This window comes from Cherax quadricarinatus, chromosome 40, assembly GCF_038502225.1.
Source record: "Cherax quadricarinatus isolate ZL_2023a chromosome 40, ASM3850222v1, whole genome shotgun sequence".
NCBI lineage: Eukaryota > Metazoa > Arthropoda > Malacostraca > Decapoda > Parastacidae > Cherax > Cherax quadricarinatus.
In genome coordinates this window covers 14,500,433-14,518,353 of record NC_091331.1, presented here as the reverse complement: position 1 = coordinate 14,518,353, position 17,921 = coordinate 14,500,433, and positions in this window count along the sequence as shown.

The window sequence follows — 17,921 nt, the reverse complement described above, 5'->3', positions numbered from 1 at the left end:
TGTCAACAGAGTTGGAGTCATAGCAGAGGTTAGTCTAAGCATCTTCAGATTGGTTTTCTACACATAACTGCACTCTTATGGTCACTTGTTCTCTCTAGGCTGGAATACTGCTGTACATTAACATCTCCATTCAAAGCAGGTGAAATCGCAAATCTAGAGAGTGTACAGAGATCCTTTACTGCACGTATAAGTTCTGTCAAGCACCTTAACTACTGGGAACGCTTGGAAGCACTTGACTTGTACTCGTTGGAACGCAGGAGGGAGAGATATATCATAATCTACACTTGGAAAATCTTGGAAGGAATGGTCCCAAATCTGCACACAGAAATCACTCCCTACGAAAGTAAAAGACTGGGCTGGCGATGCAAAATGCCCCCAATAAAAAGTAGGGGCGCCATTGGTACACTAAGAGAAAACACCATAAGTGTCCGGGGCCCAAAACTGTTCAACAGCCTCCCATCAAGCATTAGGGGAATTGCCAATAAATCCCTGGCTGCCTTCAAGAGAGAGCTGGACAGATATCTAAAGTCAGTGCCGGATCAGCCGGGCTGTGGCTCGTACGTTGGACTGCGTGCGGCCAGCAGTAACAGCCTAGTTGATCAGGCCCTGATCCATCGGGAGGCCTGGTCATGGACCGGGCCGCGGGGGCGTTGATCCCCGGAATAACCTCCAGGCAACCTCCAGGGGGTGGAGTGAAACGAGTCTCAACGGGGAGTTGTAGTAGGTACGACTCAGGCATCTATGAACGGTGAGCATAAGAACTTTCTGTACAAGGGGGGCTCAGACACTCGTAAACTGATGCCTGGACTGACTAATGTCAGCTGTCAATGGTCACACCGGGTGACAAGTAACGCAAAGGTGTTACCAATGGTCTGGGCTCAGACCATACTGTGGTCTCCACACACAGCTGGGCTCAGACCACTACCTACGAGGGAAAGATATATAATCTACACTTGGAAAATCTTGGAAGGAATGGTCCCAAATCTGCACACAGAAATCACTCCCTACGAAAGTAAAAGACTGGGCAGGCGATGCAAAATGCCCCCAATAAAAAGTAGGGGCGCCATTGGTACACTAAGGGAAAACACCATAAGTGTCCGGGGCCCAAAACTGTTTAACAGCCTCCCATCAAGCATTAGGGGAATTGTCAATAAACCCCTGGCTGCCTTCAAGAGAGAGCCTAGTTGATCAGGCCCTGATCCATCGGGAGGCCTGGTCATGGACCGGGCCGCGGGGGCGTTGATCCCCGGAATAACCTCCAGGTAACCTCCAGGTACATGGCTAACTTACATGGCTAGTTTCCATAGTTTCCACCAGAGGGCAGGTCTCTGGGAGGGCATGCCCAGGCCTGCCTCGCTCTCACCTGGCGACCAGGCAACCGGGAGTCAATAACATTCCACCCCTCTCTCCCTTGCGGGTATGGCCCTCTGGGTCACCCATGGCACTTAAACACACTCCCTGTGTACCATGAACTCAAATAAGGTCAGAAGCCTCCAAAACCTTATCATTCATCCCCGGCTTGCACAGCATACAAATTTATCGATGATAATGGTGGCAGTGGTGGGATGCTGTGGAGTCCCGGGTGATGCCACGAAGATTTCTCAAGGAAAATTCAGCAATTTTCGGCCTGGATCTTGCTGATCCTGTGACTGAATGATGAAACTTGTAGACATGACTTCAGGACAAAACGTAGAGAGACGGATTCTTCGTGTATGGGGTGATGAACTCATTAACATCTTCATGCTTCTTCCTTTCTCTCTCCAGGCAAACAACTTGCTACGACCACCACTGTCACCATTATCGTCGATGAATTTGTGTGGGTATTCAAGTGGGGTCAGTGATAAAGCTCTTTAGAGGCTACGTTGCTCTATTTGGCGAGTTGTGGTACACAGGCAGTGTCTTTAGGTGGCTTGGGCGACCCAGAGGGCCATGTCTGCGAGGGAGAGAGTAGAGTGTTGTTAACTCTAGGTTAAGTTGGCAGCAAGTGAGAGCGAGGCAGGCCTGGGCATGCCCACCCAGAGACCTGCCCTCTGGCGGAAACTATGAAAACTAGCCATGTAGGCTTACTGTCTAAAGGATAACATTTATATCTTGCTGCTTCTACTTACACTTAGGTCACACTACACATGCATGTACACACATCTATATACATATCCTTCTGGGTTTTCTTCTATTTTCTTAATAGTTCATGTTCTTCCTTATTTCTTCTTTTTCTCCATGGGGAAATGGAAAAGAATTCTTCCTTCGTCAGTCATGCGTGTTTTAAGAGGCAACTAAAATGTTGGGAGCAAGGGGCTTGTAACCCTTTTTCCTGTATAAATTACTAAATTTAAAAAGAAAAACTTTTCTTTTTCTTTTTAGGCCACCCTGCCTTTGGGGGATATGATCAGTTTGCAGTAGACTCTGACATGATCCAATGCTTTACGATTCTGCCTACGATTCTCCTACTATCTATTGCTAGTCTTGCTACATTCCATAGTTCCTGACGAAGCACAGAGAGTGTGAAAGATCTTGAGCTAAAGATTTCTATCCTGAGCCAACCTGTGCCTGCGAGATGAACTTCAGCACTGAATCATAATTATAAATAAATGAAAAGCAGATGCTAAATCCTCAAGGATCATACGGCGCTGCGATAGTGTATATGGAAGCTTGGAGGGGGTTAGTAAAGTCTGCAGCTAGCAGATATGTGAAGTAGAAATCAAAGTTGGTGTTAAAGGTCGAGTTCCATTAAGATGGATGACATTGTTTTGTAAATGGTACTGATCTTGGAGAGGAGGGCAGATAGTGAGCCCATCTGGGCAAGGTATATTTAAAGTGTTTTCTTTTTGCTGTCTAATATACAGGGTTATTGTAGTATATTATGTGTTGGACTTGCAGTGTGACTTGGCCTGGCGTCTCTGCATGAGGCATCTGTGTGTGAGGCGTATGTATCCGATTCGTAATCGTGAGAGGCTAGTGACTCACATCCGACAACTTTGGAAAGATGACCAGGTACTTAAATGTGGTTTAATGGTGAATACTATGCTGTGGTTTAACTTAGGCTGTTTCCTCTGTGGAAGACTGGTAAGTCGCGAATGGCGGATGCTGCGACCGAATAAAATAAACTAAACTTGCAAGCATCAGTTATTATTCTGTGTGAAGATCTCTGGAGACTTAAGTATACAGTCTCATTAAGTTTACCCACCAATTTACCCACCCGTTTACCCTCCCTTCCGCCCAGCTGACCGACCTCCAATACACTCACTCACACACCCACCTGACCGACCTCTAACACACACACCCACATGACCGAGCTCTAACACACTCCCTCACTCACCCACATGACTGGCCACTCTCTGCCTTCCCGCGTGGGGAATACCTGGATATTGGTGAAGGGCTCTTGATCGAAGGAATTGCTGCTACCCCTTCTTGAATGGGATCAAGTTTGATTATCTCCCATTCCTCAATGCGCTGTTTGATCCCTGTGGTTGCAGTTCTTTCCCTTGAATGGAATAACAATAGCAATGATAATAATAATGATTATAATAATAATCCACCTGCTCACCCACCGACTTGCCTGACAACTCACCCACCAACCTACCCCGCCAGTCCACCTTCCATCCAATCAGCCCACCTGAGGCAGAACCCACCTAGACCAACAACTCTCAGGTCTTTGCAATCCTTATTTCACAAAAAGAGCTAATCGTGAGATGGCAGGACCTGTTCCCCTCCACCTCTCCCTCTCTCCATACTCCCTTTCCATTCACTCTCCCCTCTAATCTTGAACTACCCTCCCCTTCCCCAGGCTTTCTCTCCCCACTATCCAAGCAAGTGGCCCAGTAGTGTACTTTGCCCTTTGCTCTTGCCGGTCATCTCTGCCTAAGAAGGAAACAGCTCTCTCTTTCTTTCTCTCTCTCTCTCTCTCTCTCTCTCTCTCTCTCTCTCTCTCTCTCTCTCTCTCGTCACAACACGCAAGCGACCTGTCTTGTGATGGACGACCCGCGGGTACTTTCACCTTTACAATTTCCTCCAGAAAATTTATATATATATTAGAAATATATATATATATATATATATATATATATATATATATATATATATATATATATACATACATATATATATATATATATATATATATATATGTGTGTGTGTGTGTGTGTGTGTGTGTGTGTGTGTGTGTGTGTGTGTGTGTGTGTGTGTGTGTGTGTGTGTGTGTGTGTGTGTGTGTGTGTGTGTGTGTGTGTGTGCGTGTGTGTGTGTGTGTGTGTGTGTGTGTGTGTGAAGGTACTACCTCAAGAGTTGTCTGGGGACCCACAGTATTTTCTTCCTCTTCCCCCCTCACCCCCACTGATATTTTTTTATGAATATTCTTTAAAACTTTACTTAAAAGAGGCATTATGAATATATATTTATATATTCATCGGTAGAATTCCGCTGAAGAATTGATATTATTCAGAATTACAAAGTATATGGAAATTTAATTCAAATTGTGGAGCTCCTTGAGCACCTCAGAGGCCGGCCGAGAATCCAAGATGCAACTGGAATTCCCTCACTGGATTACTACAGTGGGGAGCTGGAAGAGAACGGCGACATACCTCGGTTTTCTGGTGGTATCGATGAGCCTCGAGCGCGATTGGTTGAGGAAACCCATGTCATGCTTTCCTCAGGAGCCAAAGGTCTCTGATCCGACTGGGACATTGTGATAATGGTTGGACCAAGCCCTTGTGCTCGATGAGCATGCTTTTTTCCTTGTGATTTGTATCGCTGCTTTACTGACCAGCACTAAGGAAATGTAGGTGTTAGTTAGGATAGATGCAAAGGTATAGCCCTCTAGTAGCAGTCTGCCCTTCTTGCAGGGGATCCAGTATGATCCCATAAGAGCGTCTGGCAGGCATATCCGGGTTGCTGGGTAGGAAAAAATCGAGGTTATCTCTCGGATAGACACAAGGCTGTAGTCTTCAGTGTGTCTGACACTGCCAGCCTTAGGAACCAAAACAGTTCAGACCAAGCAAACCATGTCGGTTGGCTACCCTTGTGCCACAAATATACTTGTACTCACTGTTAATAGAGGCAGCAAGGCAGAGAGCTACTCCAATGCAAAGAGTGTGTTTATCAAGACGTGTGCCAGTCACAGACATAGGAACTGTTAGGAGAAAATCACCTAAGTGATGTGCACTCACATCTGAAAGGCGATAGAAAGCTGGCAAGAGTAGCTGAGAAATAATACGTATGCCCAGTCTGCCTAATCTGACTGGAGGTGACTTCCACTATGACATATACAGAGAAAGGTTTGGTATATATATATATATATATATATATATATATATATATATATATATATATATATATATATATATATATATATACATATATATATATATATATATATATATATATATATATATATATATATATATATATATATATATATATATATATATATATATATATATATCACTATAGTCAACTCACGATAAAATATCAAAGTTTTTGGTATCAAATAATCTCCGCTAACTTCATTAATATCGTTCTAAAACGAGCCGCGCACATGTTCAATCACCAAATAATTAAATAATCAACGTTCACTGGGCAGGTAATCTCTTGATTATCATGTGAAGTCTCCAGATAATCGAAACACACCAGCTAGTTTATCAAATAATTTTTTGTGTATGTATATTCCCCGGTTTTGTGTGTGTGTGTGTGTGTGTGTGTGTGTGTGTGTGTGTGTGTGTGTGTGTGAGTATCAGCTACACACTTGTTCACCACCAGTCAAGAATATTTTAATTCCTAAAATAAGGATTAAAATAAGCTCTCAGCATAAATATAGTTATACATCTACCACCTCACATTTTACTTGGAGATGGTTTTGAGGGATAAACACTCCTGCCACCCACTCTCTGACCAAGTTTCTCAGTGAATGGCCTGATCAGCCAGGCTTTTGGTGCTAGTCGAATGGAGTCCAATGCATATACCTCAGCCCGGCTGATCTGAAACTGACTTGAGGAACTTAACAAGTTGCCTCTTAAAGAAATTTAGGGGAAATGCCCCCTTATGGACGAAAGGAGGATGTTGAAGTCTTGGTCCCCTTACACTTACTGTCTCTTTGTGTACTCTTTACACCCCTGCTTTGTAGTGGAGGTATTTCTCAATGTCTACTTAGCCTCTAGCTTTCATAGCAGGTGATTCCTACAGGCAGTTTTGGAACCAATCCCTCCAGAGTTTTCCAGGTAAAATTATGATGTATTTTTTCTCACGTATGTTGCAAGTGCAGTTCGAGGGACTTCAAGTGGTCTCACTAATTAAGTGATTTACTGAATTTATACACGCAGCAAAGGCTTTCCGCACACTTCAGCTCTGCAATTTTGCCTGCAATGAAAGGGCGCTTTTATCACACAGCAGTATACAAGCCTGGAGAGAGCCAATGACTTGAAGAGTATCACCTTTGGTTTGGTTTCTCTTGTTTTGAAGGTTCTAGCTATCCAACCTATCATATTCCTTGAAGCTATGATACAAACATTGTTGTGATCCTTGACAGCGAGATCTTCCACTCTACTGAATGATTAGAGCGTGTTGTGTACAATGTTCCAGCTCTTATTCATTTTTTCCATAGCATTTGAAATTTTCTCTCATTTAGCCTTATATTGTTGTCAGTTGCCCACTGCAAGACTTGCTTTATATCATCTTAAAAGTATGCTTTGTCCTCACTAGATGACATTTTTATACATATTTTAGTACCGTTTGCAGAAGATGGAGCGCTATGTTGGACATAAGAATAAAAAAAAAGAGAACAGGGGCCAGTACTGTGCCTTAGGAGACAGAGCTTTTCACTATGGCCGCCTCTGATTTCACCCTGTTTGCTGTTACATTTTAGGGTTTAATTTGTCAGAACGTTAAATATCCATCAGGCCACTTTTCTAGTCATTCCTTGCGCATGTATTATGTGTTATTACATCATGGTTGCACTTGTTGAAGGCATTTTCAAAGTCTGTGTGCCTTACATCTGAATTTTAGTCACTTTTCAATGCATCCAAAACCTAGTCATATTGGTCTAGCAACTGCGAGAGGCAACAACGACCAACTCTAAACCAGTTTTTCCCCAGGTTGTGCAATTATTGTGAATCCACATGTGAGTTTCAGTCTTGCTTCTTGGAACTCCCTCTAAGGTTTTGATGATGCGCAACATTACCAATTCTTTTTCCAATTGTTTTACTGTTACCTTTGTGGAGCGGGTCTATATCAGTGTTTTTTTTAATAACAGAGCTAACTCCTGTGTTTAGATTCCTCCACAACGTGTTTAAGGTAGATGATAATGATTTCGTGCTATTTTTGATGAATATGGCATTCCAAGAGTAATGTGTCTGGGGGAGAGTGAATGAGCATGTCATCAATGGCTTCCTCAAAGTCGAGTGGGGTTAGTGTTACGTAAATCTACAAAAAATATTGGTAGATTTTTTGAGTTTTAGAATAAAAAAGTCATTTGGACTGTAATACTTCTTGATTGTTTAATGGCGTTTAAAGCCTATCGACTACACTAGGGTCATTAAGACTGTATAGAAGCTTTCCGACACCAGACAAGAATACTTTAATCCCTAAAATAAGTATTAAAGTTAACTCTCAGTATATATATGCTGAGAAAAATACACCTCTGGGTGTATGTATCCTGTATATTTCTTTTTCTTATTGTTTGAACTTTTTTTTCTGGTATTATTAAAACAATAATCTAATTATATTTAGACATTATTATTAATATTACTATTATTATTATTATCCAATATCAAATTGTAATAATTGCTCTACAAATATTACAAATATATTAGTAAATGTTTATTTAATGTAAGAAAATTCAAGAATGTCTAAAAAAAAAAACTACTCGTGAAAAATCTTAATTGGTGTAATGAACGCTGTCGCAACGTTATAAGCGCAAGTCTGCGTCAAAATAACGTAAGTTGCCTAATGACTACGAAAAAAAATGCTTTAGAGAAGGACTTAAAAACAAGTGTCTTATGCGAAGCTCCAAAAAATATTTTAAATTTTAAACTTTCATACAGAACAATATATATATATATATATATATATATATATATATATATATATATATATATATATATATATATATATATATATATATATATATATATATATATATATATATATATATATATATATATATATATATATATATATATATATATATATATATATATATATATATATATATATATGCAATAAGATCACAGTAAACAGGTGATTTCAAAATATGCAAAACAACCACTCTGAAAGAATAGAGAAATTCCAAGCGCTTTCGTGACTACTCACATTATCAAGGAACTATATATAGTTCCTTGATAATGTGAGTAGTCACGAAAGCGCTTGGAATTTCTCTATTCTTTCAGAGTGGTTGTTTTGCATATATATATATATATATATATATATATATATATATATATATATATATATATATATATATATATATATATATATATATGTATTTATATATATGGTCAGGTTCACACAGTATGCACATACACTGCTGCACCCCAGCTTCACCACACTCTCTATTACTTCCCCCTTTATCTCCTTTTCCCCCCTCCGTCCCTTTCTTCCGTCCCTCCCCTCCACCACCACCTCCTCCTCCCGACAAGCCACCTCCACTACCGGAAGTGTCCCATTTGGCTACCAACACCTGCTAGGAAGTTGATGGTGGTGGTGGTGTTGGCGGTGGTGAATGTTAGTAGTGGTAGCCAGGGGCTATGCTTAAGGGTGGAAATGGTTTGGAGGTAGTGATGGGTGGTGGTGGTGATGATGGTGGTGGTGGTGATGGTGGTGGTGGTGGTGGTGGTGGTGGTGGTGGTGGTGATGGTGATGGTGGTGGTGGTGGTGATGGTGATGGTGGTGGTGGTGGTGGTGGTGGTGGTGGTGGTGATGGTGGTGGTGGTGGTGGTGGTGGTGTTGGTGGTGGTGGTGGTGGTGGTGGTGGTGGTGGTGGTGGTGGTGGTGGTGGTGGTGGTGGTGGTGGTGGTGGTGGTGGTGGTGGTGATGGTGATGGTGATGGTGGTGGTGGTGGTGATGGGGGAAGTGACGCTGTGATGGTTGTACTTGTGATGGTGAAGGTAAGAGCAGTAATGATGGTGGTGGTGTTGTCTGTTTTACCTCAGAACATAAAAAAAGAAGGGGCACTGCAGCAGACCTACTGGCCCATGGCAGGCAAGTCTAACTCACACCCACCCACACCTACTCATGTACTTGTCTAACCTATTTTTAAAGCGTCACAAGGTTCTAGCTTCAGGTTTGCTACTTGGGACTTTGTTTCACTCATTCACAATCCTGTTACCAAACCGCTGCATTCCAAAATTTTTTCAAAATCTAAATTTTTCCAACTTGAACACATTGCTGCAAGTCCTGCTTTGGTTAAATTCTACATCTGATGGCCCTCCAAACTGGTATATCCCCACCGTTCCTTCAGAGTGCAGGCACTTTACGTCCCACCTCCAGGGTTCGAGTCCGGCTAACCGGTTTTCACGAATCCCTTCATAAATGTACACACACACACACACACACACACACACACACACACACACACACACACACACACACACACACACACACACACGACAAAATGGTAACTAACACACACACACCTACAACAGGCCTAGTGTCTAATCGACATGTGTCTAGGACAAAATGGTAACTAACTAACACACACACACACACACGCGCACACACACACACACACACACACACACACACACACACACACACACACACACACACACACACACACACACACACACACACACACACACACACACGTATTGTCTAACCGACATGTGCCTAGAACAAAATGGTAACTAACTAATTAACTAACTAACACACATACACACACACAGTGAGAACACTCGAATACATTAGGAAACCAGAGGTTACAGTGAGGTACGAGCCACTTGCTGTCTAGAATAAGTCTGACTGAAGCGATTACCACATACGAGGTAATCCAGTCAGCCAGGTAACTCCCTCCTGACAATTCAGAAGTGCCATATTATCCTGATATCATCAAACCATCTAGGGCTCCAACCACCTCTATATGGCTCTGACTTACTGTTTTTACAGCTGGCGAAGATGATTTACAGGACTTGTGGTTGTATTAATATTTGTAGAATTAGCCAATATGTTAAGTAAAAGAACGCAAATACAACTAACGTTACAACTTGTGGTTGATCATGTGCGTGACGAAGACATATAAGGTATACGGTGCACACAACATTAGTGATTGACAGTGTTGGTGACAGTGATAGTGTCAGTAATGATGTCAATGTTGATAGTAATGGTGCGAGTACTGACTGTCAGTGCTGACTGTCAGTGGTGACTGTCAGTGCTGACAGTGGCGCTGATGGAAAAAAAAGAGCCAGAACAAACACTTGGAAATATATTTTTTAGCATCGAGAAGTAACGAGCCACCATATCAGGGTATCAAGTCACCATATCCGGGTATCAAGTCACCACATCCTGGCATCAAGTCACCATATCCGGGCATGAAGTCACTATATCCGGGCATTAAGTCACCATATCTGGGCATCAGGTAATCCCATCCGGGCATCAAGTCATCACATCCGGGCATCAAGTAACCCCATGCGGGCATCAAGTCACCACATCCGGGCATCAAGTCACCACATCCGGGCATCAAGTCACCACATCCGGGCATCAAGTCACCACATCCGGGCATCAAGTCATCACATCCGGGCATCAAGTCACCACATCCGGGCATCAAGTCACCACATCCGGGCATCAAGTCACCACATCCGGGCATCAAGTCACCACATCCCCCTCCAGCTCGGAGTGCCGGTCCCCACACCTGTACCCCGAACACTACTCTCGGTGTTAATGACTTCGTCTCATAGTCATTACTTTTTCTAATTAGATAAGGAGAAATGTAATAACATTAATTATAAAGGAAACATTAAAATTAAATGTAGCGTCGCTTATTACCAGAGGCAACACACCACAGTTTTGTAAAGAATAGTATTGCACGTTAGATGAACTCACATACGGAGTCATGTTCACGTAAACAGGCCAGGAGCTATGAATCGACCTTTGTAACCACAGTTAGGTGAGTACACACACACTCCTGGTTAAGCACATTAAGAAATTAGAGGACGTGCAAAACTTTGCAACAAAACTAGTCCCGGAGCTAAGGGGAAAGGTTAAGGAAACTCAACCTGACGACACTAGAGGACACGAGGAAGAGGAGGGACATAAAATACTGAGAGGAATTGACAAGGTGATCAGGGCCAGAATGCTTCAGAGATGCGACACATGAACCAGGCGACACAACTGGAAGTTAAAAACTCAAATGAGCCATAGGGATGTTAGGAAGTATTTCTTCAGTCATAGAGTTGTCATGAAGTAGAACAATTTGAAGAGCGAAGCAGTGGAGGCGAGATCCATACATAGATTTAAGAAGAGGTACGATAAAGCTCTTGGAGAAGGTAGAGAGTGGACCTAGTGGCAACCAGCGAAGAGGAGGGGACAGGAGCTGTGAATAAACCCTTGCAATCACAAATAGGTAAGTACACGCATATACATACGCACACACACAGCAGCCGCAGGAACAACAACAAAATCCACAGAAGACTTGCGTAAAAGACCAGGTAATAAGACAGTAGAAGGAGAAATGGCAAATCTGTGAGGAGTCAAACAAAGGCTTTAAAAAGTTATTCTCAATGGGAGCAGTGACAACAGTATAGTATAAACAGACTTTTGCAAAAGCCTTTGGCAAATGCGATTATGGTCTAATAGCGCCAGCAATCAAACGTGATCCACAGGGCGGCCTGGTCATGGACGGGGCCGGTGGGGCACTTAAACCCCGGAACACTCTCCAGGCAGGTACACACCAGAGACACCAATATATAATAAATACCATACACACAACTGGGAAAGAAGTGAAGAACTTTTGACTCAGCTGGATTCTGTGAGAGGAATTAGAAGTATCGTCTGAACCAATAGCTAAAATCTACAACAAGTCAGTGGATACGAGACAATTATCAAAGATCTGGAAGATAGCAAATTAATTAGCATTAAAGAAAGCATACAGAACACCTTAAATTACAGACCAGTATCACTGACGTGCATCCTATGTAGAAAAGATAATCGGAGGGAGAATACAGAACTCTTGGAGAAAGAACTGGTATCATTACCAATAACCAACACAGGTTCAGAGATGGCGAGTCTTACCACACAAAAATGCTGGATTTCTACTACAGAGTAGCTAAAGTGAGGTAGGAGAGAGAGAGAGAGAGAGAGAGAGAGAGAGAGAGAGAGAGAGAGAGAGAGAGAGAGAGAGAGAGAGAGAGAGAGAGAGAGAGAGAGAGAGAGAGAGAGAGATGTTTGAACTACATATTCTTGGACTGCAAGAAGGTATAAGATATAAATTACCTCATGAGATATTCTGATAAACATTGAGGAGCAGGCAAGATTAATACGTGAAGAATTAAATACATGTGCAATATCTGGGGATCTTCAATCTTTACTGATAAAGCCACTTGATTTTACACGTGTCTACTTCTTCGTCTTTTCGGTGCTGTATACCATTTATATACAATAATAATGAAGAATACGCTATAGTGGATAAAAGAGCACCTCATACGATGGAGATAAAGAATAGTTTCTCCGAGAAATCAGAATGGAAATTTGTAACAAGTGGCGTTCCGCAAGGAGCGTAATTAGGACCGGTACTATTTCTGGCAAATGTAACATATATACCAGACGAGACAGAATTAGACGTATCCCTGATCGCAGATGATGTCAAATTAATAAGAACAAAAACTGACGAGGACTAAGAGAGGTTACAAAGTACAAGACTATTTAATACACATGTGAAAATATTGTTACTTAGGAATCTCTTTTACAGTATTTTATATTAGAAATAAAGTGCTAAAAGTCTGTGGGTTATTACGGTATAAGGGTAGCTAGAAAGTGGAGGGAACTAGGAAGGAAAGTGGAGGGAACTTGGAAGGAAAGTGGAGGGAACTAGGAAGGAAAGTGGAGGGAACTAGGAAGGAAAGTGGAGGGAACTAGGAAGGAAAGTGGAGGGAACTAGGAAGGAAAGTGGAGGGAACTAGGAAGGAAAGTGGAGGGAACTAGGAAGGAAAGTGGAGGGAACTAGGAAGGAAAGTGGAGGGAACTAGGAAGGAAAGTGGAGGGAACTAGGAAGGAAAGTGGAGGGAACTAGGAAGGAAAGTGGAGGGAACTAGGAAAGTGAAGGGAACTAGAAGGAAAGTGGAAACTAGGAAGGAAAGCGGAGGGAACTAGGAAGAAAAGCAGAGGGAACTGGAGGGAACTAGGAAGGAAAGTGGAAGGAACTGGAAAGGAAAGCGGAGGGAGCTAGGAAGGAAAGTGGAGGGAACTAGGAAGGAAAGTGGAGGGAACTAGGAAGGAAAATGGAGGGAACTAGGAAGGAAAGTGGAGAGAACTAGGAAGGAAAGTGGAGGGAACTAGGAAGGAAAGTGGAGGGAACTAGGAAGGAAAGTGGAGGGAACTAGGAAGGAAAGTGGAGGGAACTAGGAAGGAAAGCGGAGGGAACTCGGCAGGAAAGTGGAAACTAGTAGGAAGGGTGGAACTAGGAAGGAAAGAGGAGGGAACTAGGAAGGAAAGTGGAGGGAACTAGGAAGGAAAGTGGAGGGAACTAGGAAGGAAAGTGGAGGGAACTAGGAAGGAAAGTGAAGGGAACTAGGAAGGAAAGTGGAGGGAACTAGAAAGGAAAGTGGAGGGAGCTAGGAAGGAAAGTGGAGGGAACTAGGAAGGAAAGTGGAGGGAACTAGGAAGGAAAGTGGAGAGAACTAGGAAGGAAAGTGGAGGGAACTAGGAAGGAAAGTGGAGGAAACTAGGAAGAAAAGGGGAGGGAACTAGGAAGGAAAGTGGAGGGAACTATGAAGGAAAGTGGAGGGAACTATGAAGGAAAGCGGAAGGAACTAGGAAGAAAAGTGGAGGGAACTAGGAAGGAAAGTGGAGGGAACTAGGAAGGAAAGTGGAGGGAACTAGGAAGGAAAGTGGAGGGAACTAGGAAGGAAAGTGGAGGGAACTAGGAAGGAAAGTGGAGGGAACTAGGAAGGAAAGCGGAGGGAACTAGGAAGAAAAGCAGAGGGAACTAGAAAGAAAAGTGGAGGGAACTAGGAAGGAAAGTGGAAGGAACTGGAAAGGAAAGCGGAGGGAGCTAGGAAGGAAAGTGGAGGGAACTAGGAAGGAAAGTGGAGGGAACTAGGAAGGAAAGTGGAGGGAACTAGGAAGGAAAGTGGAGGGAACTTGGAAGGAAAGTGGAGGGAACTAGGAAGGAAAGTGGAGGGAACGAGGAAGGAAAGGGAAATAGGAGCTAGGAAAGAAAGTAGGAAGGAAAGTGGAGGGAACTAGGAAGGAAAGTGGAGGGAACTAGGAAGAAAAGTGGAGGGAACTAGGAAGGAAAGTGGAGGGAACTGGAAAGGAAAGCGGAGGGAGCTAGGAAGGAAAGTGGAGGGAACTAGGAAGGAAAGTGGAGGGAACTAGGAAGGAAAGCGGAGGGAACTAGGAAGGAAAGTGGAGGGAACTGGGAAGGAAAATGGAGTGAACTAGGAAGGGAAGTGGAGTGAACTAGGAAGGGAAGTGGAGTGAACTAGGAAGGGAAGTGAACTAGGAAGGGAAGTGGAGTGAACTAGGAAGGGAAGTGGAGTGAACTAGGAAGACACGTGGATGGAGCTAGGCATGGACGTAGAGGAAACTAGAAAGACACTTAAATACCAAGAAGACACCATGCTAATACCATGCACCTAGAAAATGGAAGGTAAGTTAGGATTCAAACCCCAGCAACCTCAGTTTGGTACGCACACAGAACACAAATTACATTTCAACAGACGTCAAAGGTAATCAGAAATCCCAAGATTATCTCTCTTAGATAATTACAATGATCTAATTATAAGATTAACCTGATAATCGTAAAATACATATCAATAATTTCAGCAATTATCCACATGTGTTTTATTCTAACAAATTAAAAAAATAATATGAACGCGAATTGAACGAGATTATTATGTTTAGACGAGTTGTACATGTAATGTACATGTTTTTGATGTAAATGTTTTTGATGTACAAGTCTTCATTGTACATGTCTAATGTATAAATGGTTTAATGTGAGACAAAATTATTGATACTATCTGTCTGTCTGTCTGTATCTCTGTCTGTCTCTCTCTCTCACTCTCAAAAGAGTTATCATTTAAAATAACTGTATAATCGTGTTCCCGGAATGCTGACAAATTTGTGTAATGATAATCCTCTTACAGTGTGAGTGTACGATACCTGGTAATGCGACCCTGGGTACGTGCTGTAACCAGGAGCCACCTGCAACAGCCAGCTGGATCATCCTGTAACTAGGAACCACCTGGAACAGCTTGCTGGATCATCCAGTAACTAGAAGCCACTTGAAGCAGCCAGCTGGATCACCTATAGCTAAGGGCCACCTGGAACAGCAAGCTGGATCATTCTGTAACCAGGAGCCACCTGCAGCAACCAGATGGATGAAAGAGGTCAACTGCAAGAGCTGGAAATCTGTAAATGGATTAACATTACCAGGATGTGTGTGTGTGTGTGTGTGTGTGTGTGTACTCACCTATTTGTACTCACCTATTTGTGGTTGCAGGGGTCGAGTCATAGCTCCTGGCCCCGCCTCTTCACTGATTGCTACTAGGTCCTCTCTCTCCCTGCTCCATGAGCTTTATCATACCTCGCCTTAAAACTATGTATGGTTCCCGCCTCCACTACTTCACTTTCTAGGCTATTCCACGGCTTGACTACTCTATGACTGAAGAAATACTTCCTAACATCCCTTTGATTCATCTGAGTCTTCAACTTCCAATTGTGACCTCTTGTGTCTGTGTCCCATCTCTGGAACATCCCGTCTTTGTCCACCTCGTCTATTCCGTGCAGTATTTTATATGTCGTTATCATGTCTCCCCTGACCCTCCTGGCCTCCAGTGTCGTCAGGCCGATTTCCCTCAACCTTTCTTCGTAGGACAATCCCCGTAGCTCTGGGACTAGTCTTGTTGCAAACCTTTGCACTTTCTCTAATTTCTTGACGTGCTTGACTAGGTGTGGATTCCAAAGTGGTGCTGCATACTCCAGTATGGGCCTGACGTAAATGGTATACAGAGTCTTAAACGAATCCTTACTGAGGTATCGGAACGCTATCCGTAGGTTTGCCAGGCGCCCGTATGCTGCAGCAGTTATCTGATTGATGTGCGCCTCAGGAGATATGCTCGGTGTTATACTCACCCCCAGATCTTTTTCCTTGAGTGAGGTTTGCAGTCTTTGGCCATCTAAACTATATTGTGTCTGTGGTCTTCTTTGCCCTTCCCCAATCTTCATGACTTTGCATTTGGCAGGGTTAAATTCAAGGAGCCAGTTGCTGGACCAGGCTTGTAGCCTGTCCAGGTCTCTTTGTAGTCCTGCCTGTCTTCTCATTAACTTCGCATCATCTGCAAACAAGGACACTTCTGAGTCTATCCCTTCAGTTATGTCGTTCACATATACCAAGAACAGCACAGGTCCTAGGACTGACCCTTGTGGAACCCCGCTTGTCACAGGCGCCCACTCTGACACCTCGTCAAGTACCATGACTCGTTGTTGCCTCCCTGTCAGGTTTTCTCTGATCCATTGCAGTGCCTTTCCTGTTATGTGTGCCTGATCCTCTAGCTTTTGCAGTAACCTCTTGTGAGGAACTGTGTCGAAGGCCTTCTTGCAGTCCAAAAATATGCAGTCGATCCACCCCTCTCTCTCTTGTCTTACTTCTGTCACCTTGTCATAAAACTCTAGTAGGTTTGTGACACAGGATTTTCCTTCCCTGAAACCGTGCTGGTTGTCAATTATACACTTGTTTCTTTCCAGGTGCCCCACCACTCTCCTCCTGATGATCTTCTCCATGACCTTGCATACTATACACGTTAGTGATACAGGTCTGTAGTTTAGTGCCTCATGTCTGTCTCCCTTTTTAAAAATTGGGACTACATTTGCCATTTTCCATACCTCAGGGAGTTGCCCAGTTTCAAATGATGTGTTGAAGATCTTTATTAATGGCTCACACAATATCTCTGCTCCCTCTTTAAGGACCCATGGAGAGATGTTGTCTGGTCCCACCGCCTTTGAGGTGTCAAGTTCGCATAGCAGCTTCTTCACCTCCTCCTTGGTTATATGTACCTCATCCAGCACTTGCTGGTGTGCCCCCCTGCTCTGATTTCCTGGAGTCCTACTGGTTTCCACTGTAAATACCTCTTTAAATCTTGTGTTGAGCTCCTGACATACCTCTTGGTCGTTTCTTGTGAATTCCCCATCGCCCTTCCTCAGTCTGATTACCTGGTCCTTGACTGTTGTTTTCCTCCTGATGTGGCTGTACAACAGCTTCGTGTGTGTGTGTTTGTGTGTGTATGTGTGTGTGTTTTTGTGTGAGTTGTTTTTGATAGGTGTCGTGTTTCAGCTCCTGGCCCTGAGTAACCCTCCCCAACAACCTATAACAACCCACCCGGCCGGCCCACCCAACACACACCCACTCACTCCGCCCACCACACACACACACACACACATACACACACACACACACACAACACAGTGAGTGACAGCCAGACACACCTGGCAACTGTGCTGGATTTCAATTATAATATTTACACTGCATAATTGACTCGTAATATTAGGGAGGAAAATGAGATAGAGATAGATAGATAAATAAATAGAGAGAGAGAGAGAGAGAGAGAGAGAGAGAGAGAGAGAGAGAGAGAGAGAGAGAGAGAGAGAGAGAGAGAGAGAGAGAGAGAGAGATTCTTAGTAGACTGAACATATTCAGCAAACATCAGGAAGGGGGGTATCCTATTACTATGGATTTAAGATTATTGGAAGGGACTCCGGGTCTTCACAAGGCAGGGGGGGGGGAA